The sequence below is a fragment of the Haliotis rufescens genome, unplaced genomic scaffold (genome assembly GCF_023055435.1).
Source record: "Haliotis rufescens isolate VD_foot unplaced genomic scaffold, xgHalRufe1.0.p SCAF_9, whole genome shotgun sequence".
NCBI classification, from domain to species: Eukaryota; Metazoa; Mollusca; class Gastropoda; order Lepetellida; family Haliotidae; genus Haliotis; species Haliotis rufescens.
Window position 1 is genome coordinate 18,027,881 of NW_025964383.1, and position 23,495 is coordinate 18,051,375.

The 23,495-nt window shown below is 41.9% G+C and overlaps 1 long non-coding RNA gene across 1 annotated transcript; it reads right to left on the reverse strand.

Annotated features, from left to right (window-relative positions):
* Window positions 1-5,624: 5,624 nt before the first annotated feature.
* Window positions 5,625-10,723, reverse strand: LOC125377403. Its single transcript, XR_007219555.1, has 3 exons — window positions 10,688-10,723; window positions 8,485-8,592; window positions 5,625-5,784 (listed from the first exon to the last, which is right to left on the reverse strand). It is a non-coding gene; the product is annotated as an uncharacterized LOC125377403 (long non-coding RNA).
* Between the last annotated feature and the right edge of the window lie 12,772 nt (window positions 10,724-23,495).

The window sequence follows — 23,495 nt, forward strand, 5'->3', positions numbered from 1 at the left end:
TCGGGTGCATGTAATTGTCGGTGGTCGAACTGACAATGTTGACGTAGATAGGCTGCTTAGTGGTAGAAAATCTATGAAATGATAACATTGAAAGGAATCACTGCAATTGTATTGCATCAACAAGGAAACGCATGTTGACAACAATGTTACCGTGAAATGTTAGGTACCCTCAACCAGGGTTGATGGAATGTCGCGCACGGTGAACAAATGCAGGCACTTTCATATAGGGTTGAATCACCGCTTATATTGATTAGGCGATATTTAAAAGCAGGTTATTCAGTCATTAGACACTGGTTCGTGGTTGGGAGAGAGTGAGTTTGATTTTACGCCGCATTTAGCAATATTCCAGCAATGTCACGGCGGGGGACACCAGGAATGGGCTTCACACATTGTACCCAGGTCGGGAATCGAACCCAGATCCTTGGCATGATGAGCCAACGCTTTAACCACTAGGCTACCCGACCGCCCCTTCGCGGTTGGGAGAAGAAGCAATATTATCGGCCCCATCTTTTGGTTATTTATTTTTCCTGACACAGTGTGCTTGTACACAATTTTATCAGAAAGCAGCGTGAAAGACCCTGGAAGTCGCCATTGTGACCAACTCGTGTTATTCCGGGACAAGCCGAATAGCGACTCGTGCCCCTCTCGTGGTCATGTTTGCGACCGGGTTCCGTCTTAGTGCAACCGGACATACCTAAAACTATTGTCAACTCGTTGCGTAATCGTTCACACATTTTCCCAATATATTATATATATTTCAGATGCAATTTAAAGCACATCGGGACGTGCGGAATTATACAGTATGATTGAACACATTTAACTGTGTCTTTGGTATATTTTAGATGCAAGATATATGTAAAATCAAAAATTATTTCTGAGGGATTCTTTGACGAAGAACTTGAAATCATACGCGCATTCTGATTGGTTTGTCGTATTTTCGCATATAACATTCATCGATAGGGGGACGAGTCTTCTTGCAGGTTACGGAAAGGGGCGAGTGGTGACGAATGTGAAAGTCGCGTGAACGTACACGCTATACAGCTGCTTGGTCGTTTAGTATTCAGTCACCATGGTAGAAACGGCTTTATCGTCTCGTTTTGAAGCGAACAAATGGCAGAGTCTGTTGTACATTGAAATATACTATGTTTAAATATTAACACCGGTCAGTCTTTCCAGTTTGGTTCTCGGCTTAGGGTGGAAGCAATATTCAAATTCTCCCGTTGATGTTCATGTTTATTTCCATTGTGTTTTTGTCATCTCCCGATGGAATGTGAGGTCAGGATTTATTGGTGATATCTGAGGTTAATCGTCGAGTTGCTAATGAACGCAAAGAGGCAATTGTATCAAATCTTTTCATCGGGAGGACGCTGTAGTCGGTTTACTGATGATGATAGCAATCACTATTTTGACTATCGTTAATGCAGTTACTATTTCCAATTTGAGAAATAAAACTTCACAGGAAATAGGTATATAGTGAAGTATTTTTGACGACCATCCTATTGCACCAACCCTCAGTCTACAGTCTATCAACGCTTCTTCACAGTGCTCGAACACACAGTTGGGATTAAGTTCATTGTTCCGAAAGGAAATCGCTAAAATGCATGAGTTATAACCTTATGACAACTGTATGAGAAATTTCAAGAAATTACAAGATTTTTTGGGGGGATAAACGCCAACTGCACAAACAAGAATCTCTTGCATCGCTATTCAATCAACACCACGATCGAAGTTTCTGTAATGAAATAGGACAATTGGGCATGGGAAATGTGAGAAACAACTATACCCCTATTGAAGTCATTGATTACGATGGAAATGTGAAAAGAGATATTTAAGAAGTACTGTCATAAAGGAAGAAAATCATAAGAAGCTATATGATCCAGGAGAAAGTGATATATATATATATAAATATATATATATAAATATATATATATATATATATATATATATATATATATATATTTATATATATATATTAGACTCCACACACTTACAACATATTAAAAGGAACGGAAACAGAAAACTTTAACGTAACATCCCAGCAGAATCACTGAAGAATGAAAACTGTATATTGCTACAGAAATTGTTAAATGTTTGTTTTCAACGTGAAAATCCAACAGGATGCTGGAAACAAGGCTTAGTCAACCAAATAACTAAAGCTGGAAGCACAGCTATGCGGAAACCATCAACGTTAAGGGGCATTACCTTAGTATCTGTGTCATGCAAGATTTTCGGTGAAATTCTGAACCAAATACTAACCGAATGACTAGAGAATAACGGACTGTCAGTGGATGAGCAGAATTGTTTCAGAAAAGGACGCTGCTGCCTGGTACATAGTTATACACTTAACTCTATTGTGAAATGTAGGAAAATCGAAAGGCAAAGTACCCTTTCCTGCTTTATAGAGCTAAGAAAGCTTTTGATAATGTGAATAATGACTGACTATGGTTTAAACTGAGAAGGCCCGGATCTTCTGGCAACATATATTCAATGATCAAGGTTCTGAATGAGGACGTACGCCCAGTGTTCAATTTAAGTCAACAACAACATGGCCTCGCCTTTCAATAGCGGTGTAAGACTGGGATGCCCTATCTCGCCAACTTTGTTCTCCTTATGCATTAACGATCCAGCAGATGACATTAACTCTGTGGTATGTTGATAATATGCCCTTTCATTGCTATTGTTCGCAGGTGATAATGTTCTCCAAGCCAAAAAGGAACAATCATTACAATGTTGGATACTGTATACTGATGGAGATTACAAGATACAAGTGGAAAAATAAAATGCATTTTAGAAAACATTGTTCAGCAGATACATTTAGGTATAAGTACCTTGACTTTTGGACCGGCTTCGTGGTCTAGTGGTAGAGCGTCTGCCACGAGAGCGGAAGGTCGGGGGTTCGATCCCCGGACGCGTTATACCAAAAGACGTTTCAAGATGGTACTTGTTGTTACCCTGCCTGGCGCTCGGCATTCAGGGGCTAAAACAAGGACTCGTCGGTTCGGAGTCAGTATACTGTGTCTGAGTCGCGCATTCGTTTTAAACTGAGGCATTGTATCTCAGTAGGCTGGCACTATAAAATCGGCGTTATTGCGGACTAGTACAAGCAGCCACACACACGTCGCTACATAAGTGCAATAGCCTTGAACGCGACGCTAAACCTGACCTTACCTGAACTCACCTCACCTCACCTCAACCTCACCTCACCTTGGTTTTAGGATAAATGAAAACTTCGACACAAACGAAATCGCGAAAGCAGTCAGCAAAGCCTTGTCAAACGTTCAGGAGACGTGAATTGAAGGAGGGGAATGGCTCATGAAAATTTCTCAAAACTTTATGAAGTATGTGTGCAACTATTATGCTCTGTGTCGCAGATGTCGGGGGTCTGAGGGAATACAATGCATCAATGCCACAAAAACAGAGCCTGTTGATTCTTCTTTCTAGGAGTATATCGACTTCAGATTGCGCTCTGAGAGGTGAAATGGGTTGGAAGAGTTGCTTGATAAAACAACGGGTTGAAATATTAAGATTTTACTCAAATCTGTTAATACAGAATAGAAGTCTCCTTGACATTGTTTTAGAATGGCCCAAGCGCAGATGGAAATTCTTGGATTTTAAAAGTTATATATATCCCTTGCTTCCAAACGTGATTTGAAAGTGGATTTTATGAACGCTTCATACTCAAAACATATTTCTCATATCAAAGAAAGGTGTTCTGTGAGAGACAGCCAGGTGTGGTTTCAAGAACTGTGGAATGATAGGAATTGAACACATGGCAATAAACCCAGAACGTACAGAACCCAGGCAAGACAGAATGGCAGAGAAGTATTTTCAGTGTACTACATTGTGTATGTCCAGACATAAGAGAAAGATACTTGCAAAATGTCGCTGCATCTCATAACCATTAGGAATGGAAAAAGGTCGTAATGCAAGGCAGTTCACGCCTTTAGATGCTCGACTTGGCTACACTTGTAAGGCGAAACTCACTGCTTAACATATTGTTCAACATATGACTGTATTAGATATCAACTGTTTAGATATCGGTGTGTACCGATTAACTTTACAGACCTCATCGCAACAGACAAACTCAAGTTTATTTTCTGTGTGATATTTAAAATACTCTCGCAGACACTTTATTAAACACAAAATTACCTAATTCAATAGCAAGATGTTAGTGCGAAATTATTTATATGTTCACAACAAGTTATATGCTGGTATTTGAACGCTGTATATCATGTATATATGTAGGCATTATATATATATATATATATATATATATATATATATATAATATATATATATATATATATCACTAGGTATGTTGTGGGTAGGAGTGTTGGGGGAACAGAAGGGTGTTTATGTGAGGGTATTTGAATATTTAAGGTGTTGTAGTGTGTGTGTGTGTGTGTGTGTGTGTGTGTGTGTGTGTGTGTGTGTGTGTGTGTGTGTGTGTGTGTGTGTGTGTGTGTGTGTGTGTGTGCGTGCGCGCGTGCGTGTGCGTGTGTGTGTATGGGTTGGTGTATGGGTGGGTGGGATGGAGGGTTTGGGGTGATGGGGTGGTGGTAGTATGAGAGCGGGGGGGGGGGGGGGGGGGGTTAAATGTTTGGTACGTATTAATGAATACAAGTGTATGGACGTGTCACTTGGGTAGGTAGGGGTGGGGTGAGGTATGGGTAAATATTAAATATGTCGGTGTAATGGTAACGGGGGGTAAGATGAACGGTGGGGAGTTGTGGGAGTGGATGTGTGTCACTTAGTAAATATACAATATGTCAATATTAATGTTGGAAACGGTGATTTATTTTACCTTTTATTATGCGTAAATCCTTGATTTGTTCACCATGTCTTATGTACAAGTATTTAGGTATTTATCACTGTCTGTACGAAGGGCGAGAAAAAAACTAATATTTTTTTATATATCTATCTCTTCTCTTTCCAATGCCTGGGACGCTCGAGACCACAATTGCTCATGCTTCTATCTTAAAAGTACAAGGAATACAAAATCCTCAAACGATTCATTGCATTTAAACAGTTTGAAAACAGTATACTCAATATGGTTAATACCCACTGATAATACCTAACGCCACAATTGGGAATATTCCACTTGAAATGATACTTATAATGCCTTTTTAATTTGAATGACCAAATCAACTGCATTAAAGTTGAATATTATATTTCAATAATAACCGATTGAGGAGATGGAATGATCAGTTGTGTTGTACAAGCTTGTGATGTTGTGGGCGGTATATATTCTGGTTATATACTGGTAAAATACTGACATGGCGCGGCATGACTACTTCATGACACTTTGATCATTTCATTTTTGTGCTTCCATTGATCCGGGGGTTGATTTTACTGTACACCTGGAGAAACGTTAAACACCCATGAGATAATGAGTTACAACGTCCACATTAGTTAAAAATGATAGATTATAGATATGATTTTATATAATCTCTGGCTCAATTAATACTGACCGATTTGTTTGACCTTCAACCTTGACATGTCTTGATTGAGATAGTATCCAAACATTCACTGAAATGTGACAAAGTTACCGACTAAAAACTGACACCAGGCCAAGTGTGGACTGCTCATGGGCTATTTGACCTTTTAGATAGTTTCTGATTGGCTCTGATTTCCTTACTTTACCTTCCATTTATAAAGGATTTTTAAACAATAGATCCTAATTCAAACACTTTTAATATTTGTTGAGGATAACATCCACGAACCCAAACGTGAGTGTTGGGCAGTTGTTGCAGTTGATTCTGAAGCCGGAATTCACTGGCTATTCTGAAATGTATTTTGCGTAAGTAAAACAGACGGAAATATAGATCATTATGCAAAATCGTAGTAAAAAAAAATTATATATCAACCAAAACATGGTTCAAGTCGGAGAGGTCACTCGAATCTGTTGATTCTCGTGATTTCTCCTGACGGTTATGTTTAAGAGGTAGAACGTGATAATGAAAGCGAGAATCACTCAAACTATAAAAAGAAATATGATATCATAAACTTATACTCGTCATTGTCATCATCATATGAAGCACTTAAAGTACAACTCCGAATTTATTTCTGTTTTTATTTCAGTGCTGATTGTTTGAGGATTTGAACTGATCTCAATATGTTGTTAAGATACGGAAAACGCCAAATGACAATAAACGCCCAACATGCTCCAAAACATTAAAAAAAATAAAGAATAATTAAGTAATCGCCTTTATCTAAAAAATCAATGTGTGAATAAACTACAACCTCTTTAGACAATATCACTGTCTGAGTACCGATACGCCCGATTATAATATAGTTTACGTGAAAGAAAATATCTTATAGATATAATTAACCGAGTCCAAACTGCACATCAAACAATATCACCAGCAGTGATTCAGCAAATGATGAGGACCGCCTCCGTGGTCTAGTGGTAGAGCGTCCGCCCGGAGAGCGGAAGGTCCGGGGTTCGATCCCCGACCGCGTCATACCAAAAGACGTTACTAGATGGTACTTGTTGTTACCCTGTCTGGCGCTCGGCATTAAGGGTCTAAAACAAGGACTGGTCGGCTCGGAGTCAGTATACTGTGTCTGAGTGGGGTATTCATGTTAAAACTGCGGCATGGTATCTCAGTGAGCTAGCACTATAAATCGGCATCAGTCCGGACTAGTACAAGCAGCCACACAAACACACACACGTACATGCACGTCGCTATATAAGTGCAATAATCTTGGACGCGACGTTAAACCCCATTTCACCTCACCTCACCTCAAATGATGAATACATAACAAAGATGCTCCGTACAACTCAAGATTTAGTGCAATAGTCACTGCCTGTCAACGTCCTGAGACAAGGTAGACTAACATCTAGTCTCTGAAATGAACATATCGTACAGAAAAAAACAGTTGTCCAGTTATCTTAATAAAAATATAATAAAAGGGAGCCCAGTGACTCTCTTCCTTTTCAGATACTGCAGTAATCTAGACTTGCCAAATATCATAGACTTGCATGGGCTGTATTCGATATATATTTGTATCAGGGTCTGTAAGACAGACCAAACACAAGGATCAAGGTTCTGTTTTGTAGTTTTCTCCTTGACCGTGAAACAGAAGGTGAGAGGTTCTGGGCGCGATATCATAATTGGTTCACACTCCAACTTTCTTCAATGGTAACGTCAATTAACGCCGTAGACGTCTCTTACTGACGGTAACACATCCTTTGATTACTACATGCTGTTGATGACGTCAGAGACGCAAAGTGCTGCAAACAGTCTCAGTCACACACTGCGTCGGTACATTGTTGCCATGGTAACCCTTTGGTTCCCGACAAAGAACAGAATACGCAGAACTAGTAATTAGCCTGACCATCATGTCCGCCAGAGTTGTCATGTACAATCATGGCTCAACAAATCATATGGTTGCACCTGTACAATTTTGGAATAGTCTCACAATCCATGAGGGGGCACGGGTGGCCCAGTCGTCTAAGGCGCTGCGATTCGCTGTGCAGAGTTGCGTCCCTTGGGCACGCCAGAAACCTATGATTGTGGGTTCGAATCCCGGTTCGCCCCAATTATGTTTCTAGGTTTGTCAGCACCATACCGTGCTGGTGGGTTTCACCGAAGTGGTAAACGTCTGAGACCTGCATCACTTTGGGCTTTCCTCCCACATTAAGCTGACACGCCGTGATATAACTGTAATAATGTTAAAAGCGGCGTTAAACCCAACTCACTCACTCACAATCCATGATTGCAAAAAAAGCTTGTAAGATTTATTCGCCCCTATATATGCCTTTGTAAGTCACTGTTAGTCAGTCGGTCGGACAATAGTTAAGCCGTTAAGGCCTTGCTAACTGCCTTTCTAACGGTCGTTTTAGCTTGCTTTCATAGCTAGGTTACTGTTGATTGACCGGCGTGTCAGGTACAAAGGCAGTTTCCACCCTTGCCGAACTAGGCTGGTATTATGGAGTTACTTTTTGGCTGGACTAACGAGTTTATGCATAGTCCAATCAAAATCTCGCAACGAAATCGAAATCCGGTTCGTAAACTGTCGTGCAGATTACGGTCGATTGAAGGATTTTCAAAGCATGTGCACCGCCAAATCGTTGTCAACAGATATTTTCCAAACCTTTTCATGTTTTTAATCAAGGTGCTCGCGTGATTTGATGCACTTCGCGATGTAAGACCCGTTTTATCACAATATAGATCTTGATTAACGATCAGATCGTCTTGACTGGGCGCCGCCATTTTGTCTTCAGTGCAAATGATGGCATCGGATTGGTCCATAGGAGAGGCTCAGAAGGGACATAACTCATTCAAACCACTGGTGTTGCTACGATCGAGCCCATTAATTCCAGCCAAGTTCGGCAAGGGTGGAAACTGGACTTTTGAAGTCAGTTAACTCTCTTGCCTCGGGAGGATGCAGGCACGTTTTAGTGAATTTTGTAAACGTGTCAATTTTAAAACTGTTCTACGTCACAGCGCCAAATATAATTTCAGAACTGAAACTGACTTGCTTGGTTCCCCATCGATTCAACAGCAAGGGAACAGACAGGGCGACAGGCAGAGGTACCCAAGTCGACACTCAAACTGCTCAACTTCAGCCATCAACAGCCACATCCTATCAAACACACCGAAAGTCTTCATGTCTCAGAAATAAATATGTCAAGCATGTATGGTGTTGCCAGGTAATGTCCGTGGGTAGGGGTACTCATTACTGTGAAACAAGGACAATTGCTGATATTGTTTGCGTCCTTTACATATATTCAGATCAATTTACTAATAATGATTAAAATTGCAGTTAATTAACATGGGATGTTTTACAGCTGTGGATAGTTGAACACATATTACGTAGCGAATCATGACGTGAATTTCACACACACACACACTCTCTTTCTCTCTCTCTTTCACACACATACACACTCTCTCTGTCATACACACACTCTCTCTCTGTCACACACACATACTCTCTCTGTCACACACACATACACACACACTCTCTGTCACACACACATACTCTCTCTGTGTCACACACACACACTCTCTGTCACACACACATACTCTCTCTGTGTGTCACACACACACATACTCTCTCTGTGTCACACACACACACACACACTCTCTCTGTGTCACACACACATACTCTCTCTGTGTCACACACACATACAAACACACTCTCTGTCACATACACACACTTTCTCTCTGTCACAGGCACACATACTCTCTCTCTCTGTCACACACACATACTCTCTCTCTGTCACACACACATACTCTCTGTGTGTCACACACACATACTCTCTCTGTGTCACACACACATACTTTCTCTGTGTCACACACACATACTCTCTCTCTCTGTCACACACACATACTCTCTCTCTGTCACACACACATACACACTCTCTGTCACACACACATACACACACACTCTCTGTCACACACACATACTATCTCTCTGTCACACACACATACTCTCTCTGTGTCACACACTCATACTCTCTCTCTGTCACACACACATACTCTCTCTCTGTGTCACACACACATACTCTCTCTCTGTCACACAAACACACTCTCTCTCTGTCACACACACATACTCTCTCTCTGTCACACACACATACACACACACTCTCTGTCACACACATACTCTCTCTCTCTGTCACACACACATACTCTCTGTGTGTCAACACACAAACTATCTCTCTGTCACACACACATACACACACACTGTCTGTCACACACACATACTCTCTCTGTCACACACACATACTCTCTCTGTGTCACACACACATACTCTCTCTCTGTCACACACACATACACACTCTCTGTCACACACACATACTCTCTCTCTGTCACACATACACACTCTCTGTCACACACACATACACACACACTCTCTGTCACACACACATACACACACACTCTCTGTCACACACACATACTCTCTCTCTGTCACACACACATACTCTCTTTCTGTCACACACACATACTCTCTCTCTGTCACACACACATACACTCTCTCTGTCTGTCACACACACATACACACACACTGTCTGTCACACACACATACTCTCTCTGTCACACACACATACTCTCTCTCTGTCACACACACATACACTCTCTCTGTCTGTCACACACATACACACACACTCTCTGTCACACACACATACTCTCTATCTGTCACACACACATATCTCTTCTTATCAATATTAGCATCGACTGGTTGTCTAAGGTCAAGAATAAAATCAACAGCTTGAGATTCGCTTGTAAGTCTTATCATATATTCGATTTACTTATATGTGTTTTGTGGAATGTTACAGCACGAACATCATGAGACGATTAAGTGTAATCCTTCAGGATGGACGGAAACACTCTCGTGGACAAAAACACACACATACACACTCCCGTAAAATGGTACAAAAGAACCCTTGTAAATTAATGGCACAAAAGCTCCTTTGAATATTAAACCAACTTTCAGCAGATAAGTTCGAGTAAACATGGAATACTGTAAGGGACATTCTCGCGATCTCGCCTTCTCGCGATCTCGACCTTTGGAAACGAGCTAAATATGCCCAAAACACGAGAATGCGAGATCGCGAGAATATCCCTTACAGTATTCCATAAGTAACAGGTACTAACTCGTTGAACTTCTAAATATATTATTAGAGTATACTTACTTCCCACAAATTACTACAACATGCCCTAGTATTTCAGTCAGTTACCTGTATATCGCGTTGTGTCCGCACCTGTCCTTACTGGATACAGAATATTGACTTGCAAGAACTTTCGCTTCCATTTATAGCTCAGGAACTCAAGTTTATTGCACCACCCTATCTTTGACTGACGCAACTGCGATTAGACTCATTGCACCTGCTGACCCTGTAAGCATCTGGCCTGATTATGTGACACGTTGACATTCCACTCCACCTCACCCACTTACTCACTCTCTCCCACACCCGCGAATACCTGGGTTAGAATAGATCATCAGCAACCCATGCTTGTCGTAAGAGGCGACTATGCTTATCGTAAGAGGCGACTAACGGGATCGGGTTGATGCATGTCTTCGTATCGCAATTGAGTAAATCGATGCTCATGATATCAATCATAAGACTGCCTGGCCCAGACTCGATTATTTACAGACCGCCGTCATTATAACTGGAATATTGCTGAGTGCGGCGTGAAACACCAAACAAACAAAATAACACGCACGCACGCACGCACGCACGCACGCACGCACGCACGCACGCACGCACGCACCCACCCACCCATCCACGCACTCACTCACTCAGTTCAAGGGGACAACTTGTTCTTATCAACACAGTCACTGGAATGCCTTAGTCATGTTTTTCAAGTAGGTCACTGCCCTCACTGTGTGTATGTATGTTCAACACATTCAACTTCTACGTGCGGTTACAGATCTTTGAAAACCATTTAGAACAATTTCCAATTCCCTAAATTGCCAGTGAAAGAGTTGGGTTGAACGCCCCTTCGCACATTGTTTCAGTTTCACCCCAGTATGTAGTAGGGAAACCCAAAGTGACGCAGGTCCAAAACGATATTTGGCGAAACCCATGAACACATGTATAGTTCTGTCAAACGATTGATCATGATCAAATCTTGGCTTAGTGCTACCCAGTCTTATAACTGAATTGCTGTTCAAATGGACTTCATAAAAACACACCCAGTCACTTTCTGTACTGGTACATATAAGTTCAAACGTCCTACCTTTACAAATAAACCTGGGGAGCTCTGTCTTTCTGTGGCGATTGTCGAATGTTGAGATAAGGTCATCTTATCAGGGGTTAGATAAGTATGGCTTAACGATTTGAAACTATATATGTTTGACCATGGTGTAGTTAGAGATTTACACGTTGACAATACACGTCGACTTAACAACTTCAACAGTGAATAAACACACTGTTGCTTCACGACTTCGTAATACAAATGAATGCACAAAAAATCATTGCAGGATCTATTTGTGTATATATGTGTTTGTTGCTTGTTTTTTAACACCGCACTCAGCAATATTCCTGCTATATAACGGCGGTCTATAGATAAAGGAGGCTGGACCAGACAATCCAGTGATTGGTTTATATACTCAAATAACAAAGTTAGGCAATACACCTGTAAGGTCAACTATTTTCTTTTTCTATTGAACATAACATAATTGATATCTGAACGAGACGGTCACCTTCCAGTGCCTCACAGGCAGCTCGGGTTGTATATTCCCCAAGGAGCTGAGAATGAAAATTAACTGCATACTGATCCATTAAACGGGGTAATATTGAAGCGCGTTGTGCATGTTGTAGGGCAGTAGTAGTAGTGATAGTTGTAATTGTAGATGTAGTATCATTATTATCATCCTCCGCCGCGAAGTGGCAAGGGGATATAGGAAGAGGTGCTGTCCTTTCGTCCATCCATCTTTTCGTCCGCCACGTTTCGTTTCAGGAGCAGAACTAAACCAAATGTAATATATCTTAACCAAACTTGGAACATAGATAGGTCTAGTGCTGAACTGGTGCCTTTTGATAGTTCGGGATTTTCAGAAACGACTTTGTCTTAGACCGCACATGTCATATTGGCGGGGGATATGGGTATTTCATGCTTGTAAGTAGCAGTAGTAGTAGTAGTAGTAGTAGTTGTAGTAGTGGTAGTAGTAGTAGTAGTTGTAGTAGTAGTAGTAGTTGTAGTAGTAGTAGTAGTAGTAGTAGTAGTAGTTGTAGTAGTAGTAGTAGTAGTAGTAGTTGTAGTAGTTGTAGTAGTAGTAGTAGTAGTAGTTGTAGTAGTAGTAGTAGTAGTAGTAGTAGTAGTAGTAGTAGTAGTAGTAGTAGTAGTAGTAGTAGTTGTAGTAGTAGTAGTAGTAGTAGTAGTTGTTGTAGTAGTAGTAGTAGTAGTAGTAGTAGTTGTAGTAGTAGTAGTAGTAGTAGTAGTAGTAGTAGTAGTAGTAGTAGTAGTAGTAGTAGTTGTAGTAGTAGTAGTAGTAACATTTAACGTTGCCTATATATTTAGAAGAATATAATATTTTTTTCAAATAAAGTATCAAATGTAGGTATGATGTGTTTTCAGGTGGAAACTTTGACATGATGAGCACGTGGGATGTGGGCGGCAAGATGTTTATACAGATTCTACACTAAGTCTTTGTCTTTGCTGTCGGTACCATCATAGAACCACTCACGGTGGAACCGTTCAGGGCTGACAAAAAAACATACAACGCGACCTTGTGACATACATAACGTTCCGCAGTCTTATAACTAGAGCAACGGACCACAGACCCTTGTGTCGTTGTTTAAATATTTCTAGATCAAATAATATCACGAGTGTCAGAAAAGCACTATCCTGTTCAACCTTTACACAAGTATCACTTGTTGAAGATCAGTATATTCTGTAGGACTTTTGAGCTTTGTTTTTGCATGATTTCCACCATATAAACATAGATGGCAACTTTAGCGTTCTTCGGATATTTTTTTCACGCTTGCTCTACCTAACATTACAGAAGAGACTAGGCAGATCATGAAGTGAGTGAGTATTGTTTTACGCCGCTTTTAGCAATATTCCAGCAATATCACGGCGGGGGACACCAGAAATGGGCTTCACACATTGTACCCATGTCGGGAATCGAACTCGGGTCTTCGGCGTGACGAGCGAACGCTTTAACTACAAGGCTACCCGACAGCCATCTGCTACAGTAGCGGCGAGGTATGATTCTAGGTATTCACAATGCATCCATCATACGTAGGAATTTAGGGGACATATAAATGTATGTGTTAATGTTGGTCATTCAAGCGGCAAGGTCTTTGATAACTCGTGGATATAGGGCTGCATAACAGCATACTATAACTGGGTGAGCAGGCTGTGACAAAACTGCAACTGGACATTCAACATGTTTGATGTTTTCAAACTTAAACCCATGCTTCATTTCACCGAGGAATCTTATGAAATTAGTGTATCCCAACTTGCACAAGTTCGGGTTATCAAAACACGCTTACCCAAGCGCATTTCTGGTGTTTCCCCGCCTTGAGAGAGAGAGAGAGAGAGAGAGAGAGAGAGAGAGAGAGAGAGAGAGAGAGAGAGAGAGAGAGAGAGAGAGAGAGAGAGAGAGAGAGAGAGAGAGAGAGAGAGAGAGAGAAAGACAGAGAGAGAAAGACAGAGAGAGACAGAGAGAGAGTGAAAGACAGAGAGAGACACAGAGTGAGTGGGAGATTTATGTGTCACGGGTTATTATAATTTATAAATTAAATAAATTAAGCTCAGCCATATATAAGGCTTATGAGACACAAGAAAACAGTAAACACACAAAAGTTCCTGTGACATTGAATAAGATTTGATGCAAAGTTATATTTTTTAACAAATCTGAAACCATTTCGGTTTGCAACAGATAATCCAACATGTGCTTGATTTGTGAGAGATCAGGGGAGCGAGCCGGCCAGGGGATGACATTCACGTTGTTTTGTTGAAAAGAATCATGACCAAGTCGAGCAATATGAGGCCGGGCGTTGTCATGTTGAAAGGTAATGCCTGGGCCATGACGACGCAAAAACGGAAGAACACCAGGGCCGATGGTCTCGTCGCGGTAGCGCTGTCCATTGAGATTTCCCTCTACCACTATCAAACTGGTCCTCTGTCTTGCTGTAATCCCACCCCATACCATAACGCTGCCGCCTCCGAACCGATTATTGGTTACGCGTGGACTGCCACTCCGAGGATGGTCTCTGACTGCATTCGTCTGTTGCCAAAGTTGCCATAAAAACAAAATGGTGTTTCTGTGGACGTTAAATTGTCTTGCAACATCCCGTTGACTCGAACCTGCTTCAAGCATAGAAATGGCTCGCAGACGCTCATTTTCGGACAGGCGTGGCATTTTGTAATGTTGAATAATTGCGTAATTTTGTTGTTTTTCTGAGTGGTTGTTGTCAGCACGATGCTAAACAATGCATATGGAATCCCGTTAACGCACATGTTTTTATATCCATTCTTGGGTAGTGACATGCATGGGGCTTGCAAACTTTTGCATGGAATGCACGCTTTTCTGTAGCAGTTGCGTTTTTGTGACTTGATTCCATACATGTACTACAATATTGAAAACCAAACTTTACTTGTTTGAAAAATACACTTAAATATTAGTGTCACAGGAACTTTTGTTGTTGAGTATATATTCTATCTGGAAGAGGGGTTGGTGGTTTGTTAAAACGTCCATTTTCAATGGCAAGAGGTAAAGCTCCACATCTGAACAAAGCTAAAATTGGTGGTTCCTATATTTTGCATATAGAATATACGACTCCACAACATTTTGCGTCCTAAATTGCCAGTACGTTCTGAAGCTTAATGTCATTTACATTATTTCGGCCATTACACAATTTTCGGCTCCATCTTTTCTTATCACCTTTAATGAGAATATCTTTCTTGTTTGGGGCGAGGTTAAAATGTCATTAAGGTTATTATTTCAGGCAATCTTTACAATTCTATTTCTCCACGATTTAAAATTTCTTTTTGACATATTTAATATTTTCTTATTCAAATTGTAACGGGTATCAGTATCATCACGAAGCTTTATACAGCATCTAAAATCGTGTATATGTTGTTTAACTACTGGCGTTAGGAGTCTGTAATATTCATTCTATGTCAGGGCGACCTGACGATTATCGAGTCTGGGTCAGTCAAATCAGTCACAGATTGATATTATTGGCATCGTCACACGATTTCGGGGTAGACTGACACACAAGAGTCCATGTCAACGTGCCATTTCCGCCTGATCCTCTGAACCGATTGCCTTATCTCACAGCAAGCCACAGTTGGGGATCTTTTCTAACCTTGGTACCCACGGAGTAGCAAAACACGTGATATGACAGTTATGTTTTAGATGTCTAGACAAATAATTATCTTTGCATCGATTAACGATTGACTGATATAAATAATTTCCTGTGTATCTTATTTCAACATAATACACGTAGCGCGGACATGGTGTCCGTTGCACCAAACGTTATATAGTTAGTTGTGTCGCCCTTCATAACGTAGTGAATTAATAACACATACATTGGGCATAGTTTCCAGTTATATACGTGTATTAAAATGGTCTCTCCAGACTTGAGTAGAGTCTTATTCTAAATGCATCATTATACAGTTAATGAATCGTGTAATTCTATTTATCTTAAAAATAAATAAGTGAATTGATTGCAAAAGTTTAGATAGTTTTTTGTGTGAGTTTCTTTTTCATTTCCCCATGGTTCCGTATTTAAATCTTATCTTTACCATAAACGAGTATTTCACTATTGGAAACATTATATACACTATGCAAAAATGTAGGGGATATTTTGTTTTGAGGTGAAACTGGAGGAAAATACACCAATGTCTGGCAAAGAACATTCCCGAAGAAATCAAGCTCCCAAACACAACTTTGTGACAGTCATGACAGCACTTGAAAGGGGTGGTATGTCAGGTTTATCACTCAGACTCGGTTGCGAGCACATATTTTCTTTAAGGTGAGGTGAGGTGAAATGGGGTTTAACGTCGCGTCCAAGATTATTGCACTTATATAGCGACGTGCATGCACGTGTGTGTGTGTGTGTGGCTGCTTGTACTAGTCCGGACTGATGCCGATTTATAGTGCTAGCTCACTGAGATACCATGCCGCAGTTTAACATGAATACCCCACTCAGACACAGTATACTGACTCCGAGCCGACCAGTCCTTGTTTTAGCCCTTTAATTCCGAGCGCCAGACAGGGTAACAACAAGTACAATCTTTGAACGTCTTTTGGTATGACGCGGTCAAGGATCGAACCCCGAACCTTCCGCTCTCCGGGCGGACGCTCTACCATTAGACCACTGAGGCGGTCATTTTCATTAAGGAATAAACAGCATTGATCTGGCGACGTTGGCAACGTGCTGGATGTTTACATGCCAAAGGCATGTTGCAGGTGGGCACACGTCAGAATATTCTTGCCCTAACGCTGCATGCTTCTGAATCTGTCATCAGCAGCATTGTGGACCCGATACCAACAAACACATAACGTCGATGATCGAAGGCGCTCTGGACGCCTAATGGCAACATCACCAGCCAAGGACATATTCGTCAAAACGTTGGCATTAAGGAATCGGTTGCATACTGGCACGATGCGAAGGGACCGGTTGCAACAGGCAGCTGGTGTAGGAGTACATGCTCACACGGTGCGAAGGGACCGGTTGCAACAGGCAGCTGGTGTAAGAGTACATGCTCACACGGTGCGAAGGGACCGGTTGCAACAGGCAGCTGGTGTAGGAGTACATGCTCACACGGTGCGAAGGGACCGGTTGCAACAAGCAGCTGGTGTAAGAGTACATACTCGCACGGTGCGAAGGGACCAGTTGCAACAGGCAGCTGGTGTAAGAGAACATGCTCACACGGTGCGAAGGGACCGGTTGCAACAGGCAGCTGGTGTAAGAGTACATGCTCGCACGGTGCGAAGGGACCGGTTGCAACAGGCAGCTGGTGTAAGAGTACATGCTCGCACGGTGCGAAGGGACCGGTTGCAACAGGCAGCTGGTGTAAGAGAACATGCTTACACCCGTGCGAAGGGACCGGTTGCAACAAGCAGCTGGTGTAAGAGTACATGCTCGCACGGTGCGAAGGGACCGGTTGCAACAGGCAGCTGGTGTAAGAGAACATGCTTACACCCGTGCGAAGGGACCGGTTGCAACAAGCAGCTGGTGTAAGAGTACATGCTCGCACGGTGCGAAGGGACCGGTTGCAACAGGCAGCTGGTGTAAGAGAACATGCTTACACCCGTGCGAAGGGACCGGTTGCAACAGGCAGCTGGTGTAAGAGAACATGCTCACACGGTGCGAAGGGACCGGTTGCAAAAGGCAGCTGGTGTAAGAGTACATGCTCGCACGGTGCGAAGGGACCGGTTGCAACAGGCAGCTGGTGTAAGAGAACATGCTCACACGGTGCGAAGGGACCGGTTGCAACAGGCAGCTGGTGTAGGAGTACATGCTCACACAGTGCGAAGTCGTCGACACAGATACTTGCGTGCATGACGTCCATGTGTCATTACACAACTTACTGCACGTCATATGAAGCAGAGGCGTCAGTGGTGTTCGGAACGTCAGCACTGGGATAATCGACGTCGGGATGATGTCATGTTTTCCAGGGGCGGTCTGGTAGCCTAGTGGTTAAAGCGTTCGCTCTTCACGCCGAAGACCCGGGTTCGATTCCCGACATGGGTACAATGTGTGAAGCCCATTTCTGGTGTCCCCGCCGTGATATTGCTGGAATATTGCTAAAAGCGGCGTAAAATCATACTCAGTCAGTCAGTCAGTCATGTTTTCTGACGAATCGAAGTTCACTCTCGACTTCCATGGCTGTAGTCATCAAGTTTGGAGACGTCCTAATGAACGTTATATTGAAGTCTACGTCGTACAGCATGGTCGTTTTGGGGGGTGAGTCCAAAACTGTATGGGGTGTTATACAATGGCTGGCCGACCTGGGCTCCACATTGTCCATGGCAGAGTCACAGATCAATACAATCGGGCAACGATTTGCAAAACGTGTTATAATTACTTGGGAACGTTTAATCTTTTAAGATGATAATTCACGTGTACATCATGACAGAATTGTGACCCAATTCCTCCAACAGCAACACATCAACGTCATGCCATGACCAACACTCTGTCCCCAACTGAACACGTCTGGAACGTCATTGGCACACGTGTACGTCAACGTCAAATTCCACCTACCATTCTCAATGAACTCGGTGTTGTTCTCACTGGAACCACGTGAGTCATTCTCCTGTTGGAGGAGTAACCATATACTCGGAACCATTGTGTTCCTCAAAATATGAACATCCATAAAATCTCTCTCTGTATGTGTATCACTTCTAAATACCATTCAAAGACTTAACATGAGTCAAGCTAAAATTGGTCGTCTCATCAGAAGCATGATTCGAAGAATTCGTAAATGTCTGGGCCACTGAGGTACCTTTACCCGATATTGGAGACGTTTGCTGAACAATGTAAATTTCGAATTTGATCCCAGACCTGTTTAGCAATCTCACCATCTCATCGTCTACTCCCCAGAGGATTATGATCATATAATTTCCAATTTCCAGTACCACATCGATCAGAAGATATATATTGATGATTTCCACAGTCCCCTACTTTTTTGGCATGGTATATTTGGATATTATAAAGGATAATGTGCAACTACAAGAATAACTACAAGAATAAGATACATTCGTATACTCAATACATTTCACTCAGTGAATCTTTGTTTGCTCTCCAATATACTAATTAAACATTCCGTATGTTCTAGTTCGGTATATACTGTGTAAGATGTTTAACCCGAATAACCCTTGCATGTTGGTGTATGTTAGGCACTTGTCTGACAGAAAGAAGTACGGTGTTAGATATATATAAAATGCAATATTTCAATTATGTATATTTCTATGTCAAACCAATAAGTATCTTGCATAAAGACATATATCATATGAAATCATAAGTCTTCAATTATGAAATTTAGATATTTTTCTTAAGTACGAGACGTGATTTAAGAGAAGCAACACAATCCTCTCATCTACAACATGGGTGGTCGGGTAGCCTAGTGGTTAAAGCGTTCGCTCGTCACGGCGATGACCCGGTGTCGATTCCCGATACGGTACAATGTGTGAACCCGTTTCTGGTGTCCCCCTGCCGTGATGTTGCCGGAACATTGCCAAAAGCGACGTAAAACGATACTCACTCACTCATTTACAACATGTAGGACATCCCTAATTCAGATATCAGTTAATAGTAAAATCAATAAAATTTGTATAAGCTGTCTGTCTGATACTGGACATAGCGATGTAGTAGTATGCAATACCAGTGAATTCGGGACCTGGAGCGCATTACAATTGTGCATGTTTCAATTCAAACTGCAGCATAACAGGCTGAGTTTGCACTTTAGACTTAAGTAGGTAATATATGGACTTGATATGAACACATTTATACACGGTTTATTGTTTTATGTATGTGACATTCAGGTAGACGCATCAACATTTCACAAGTGAGATTGTTTAACTGCACAAGATGTATGTGCGATGTCGAAAGGGTCTCTTATGATCTGATGAGACACGTCCAAAGGGCTTTAATAATAAACATTTGTGTGTATGTGTGTGTGTGCGTGTGCGTGTGCGTGTGTGCGTGTGTGTGTGTGTGTGTGTGTGTGTGTGTGTGTGTGTGTGTGTGTGTGTGTGTGTGTGTGCGTGCGTGCGTGCGTGCGTGCGTGCGTGTTTGTGTGTGTGTATATTTTTATATATAATACCTGTATTGTGGTGCATAAAAAATGTCAAGGGATGGTTTAGGGCGTTTGAAGGTCCACGTTATACTTCATCTTGTTACAGGGGCGGTCGGGTAGCCTAGTGGTTAAAGCGTTCGCTCGTCACGCCGAAGACCCGGGTTCGATACCCCACGTGGGTACAATGTGTGAAGCCCATTTCTAGTGTCCACGCGGTGTTATGGCACGAATATATTTTAAAAGCGGCGTAAAACCATACTCACTCACTCATCCTGATGCAAGAGTCTCCCGCATTCATCTTTTTCTATTTAGTATGCCAATAACTTCAGTCATGTTAACGTGAAAGTTTTGATCGATATTTCAGCGAACACTCTCACGAGAGTCAGTATTTTTTAACATGCTCGTCATTCATATCCATTGGATAATATCGCATCATAAACATTACGATGGAGGTCATAAATCTGAAAAAGTTATCTGTCATCCCTGTTTCGTCAAAGAGATAGATTACTGCACACTACTATTTAAGTGCCTTTACTACCCTACCCATGAAGATCCGGGGTAGAAAACATCTTCAGATCCATGGCCATGCTTGTCGTAAGAGACGACTAACGGCAACGGGTGGTCAGGCTTGCTAACTTGATTGATGCATGTCATCGTTTCCCAATTGTGTGGATCGATGCTCATGATAGCAATCACTGGATTGTCTGGTCCAGACTCGATTATTTACAGACCGCCGTCATATAGCTGTAATATTGGTGAGTGCGGCGATAAACAACAAACAAACAAACAAAACTTTACTACCCATGGCTGGATACTGTTATAATATATACTTTGTATGAGAGTAAAATGCTTTACCTAAATAGCGGGATGAACATAACTGTAACGAATGTGCATTTTGACAGCAGTGATAACAATGTAGTAGATGTTTTAACCAATGTGGACCTCTTGTGGAACAAAAATTAGGGCAGCGTCAGAAAAGAAACGACAAGTGCTTTGCTAATCACTTTTATGTCTGTACACGCATAGAAATTATTACAATCCTGAATGTTGAAGCCAAAAGGAAAAATGAGGGTTGCATTTAGCAAAACAAAGTGAAGGGGTGATAAATATGTTTACACCATAATTACAAAACTATCTTCGTCACCTTTCAAAATCTTTCCCAAATTTCCCATCATATCCAAACATTTCCAAAATTTCCAAACATGTCCATGCCTGAAGACATAATTTTTCCAAACTTTGAAATGTGTTTTTTCAAAGAGTGGAAAGTTTGGAAAGTTCATAAAAGAGCTACTAGTATTTTTTCAGGGATATTTCCAGGTTTGTCAGCACCATGTCTGCGCTCGTATGGACCTGCGTCACTCCCGGTGTTCTTCCTAGAGAAGCTGACACGTCGTGATGTATCTCAAGTAATATCAAAGGCTGTTATATCCAACTCGCTCCCTGAGGAATTACTTTCGGTACAGACGCCAAGCATGTGTCCATCATTATGTGACAGAAGACGGGAGGTCAGGGGATCTATATTTGGGTACAAGTATCGAAACATGTGAGTGACGCTGAAAGCATTAAATATCAAACATGAGATAGGTTAATGATCCCTTGAGCATTCGCAGACATCCATAGGACCGACGTCACCAGTCAAAATATGTCTGTGTCATACTTGTCCATGGAGGTGATTGATGTGGGGAATATTACATAGAATCCCATGTGGGACCATGTGAGAAGCACACTGGTCCAAACAGGTCAGTGCACAGGTGAACGGCAGACCACCTTGTCATGGTAGAGTTGACCAGCCACTCAACTTCGCCGTAATATAACTGATATTTCCAACAATGTGACCAGCCACTCAACCACGCCGTAATATAACTGATGTGTCCAACAATGTGACCAGCCACTAAACAACGCCGTAATATAACTGATGTGTCCAACAATGTGACCAGCCACTCAACCACGCCGTAATATAACTGATATGACCAACTACGTGACCAGCCACTCAACACTCAACCACGCCGTAATATAACTGATATGTCCAACTATCTGACCATCCACGCAACACTCAACCATGCCGTAATATAACTGATATGTCCAACTATTTGACCAGCCACTCAACCACGCCGTAATATAACTGATGTGTCCCACAATGTGACCAGCCACTCAACACTCAACAACGCCGTAATATAACTGATGTGTCCAACAATGTGACCAGCCACTCAACAACGCCGTAATATAACTGATATGTACTAAATGTGACCAGCCACGCAACCACTCCGTCATATAACTGATATGTCCAACAATGTGACCAGCCACTCAAACACGCCGTATTATAACTGATATGTCCAACAATGTGAACAGCCACTCAACCACGCCGTAATATAACTGATGTGTCCAACAATGTGACAAACACTCAACAATGCCGTAATATAACTGAAATCTCCAACAATGTGACCAGCCACTCAACTTCGCCGTAATATAACTGATGTGTCCAACTATGTGACCAGCCACTCAACTTCGCCGTAATATAACTGATGTGACCAACTATGTGACAAGCCACTCAACTTCGCCGTAATATAACTGATGTGTCCAATTATTTGACCAGCCACTCAACCACGCCGTAATATAACTGATGTGTCCCACTATATGTCCAGCCACTCAACTTCGCCGTAATATAACTGATGTGTCCAACTATGTGACCAGCCACTCAAATTCGCCGTAATATAACTGATATGACCAACTACGTGACCAGCCACTCAACACTCAACCACGCCGTAATATAACTGATATGTCCAACTATCTGACCATCCACGCAACACTCAACCATGCCGTAATATAACTGATATGTCCAACTATGTGACCAGCCACTCAACTTCGCCGTAATATAACTGATGTGACCAAGTATGTGACCAGCCACTCAACTTCGCCGTAATATAACTGATGTGTCCAACTATTTGACCAGCCACTCAACTTCGCCGTAATATAACTGATGTGTCCAACTATATGACCAGCCACTCAACTTCGCCGTAATATAACTGATATGACCAACTACGTGACCAGCCACTCAACACTCAACCACGCCGTAATATAACTGATATGTCCAACTATCTGACCATCCACGCAACACTCAACCATGCCGTAATATAACTGATATGTCCAACAATGTGACCAGCCACTCAACAACGCCGTAATATAACTGATATGTCCAACAATGTGACCAGCCACTCAACAACGCCGTAATATAACTGATATGTCCAACAATGTGACCAGCCACTCAACCACGCCGTAATATAACTG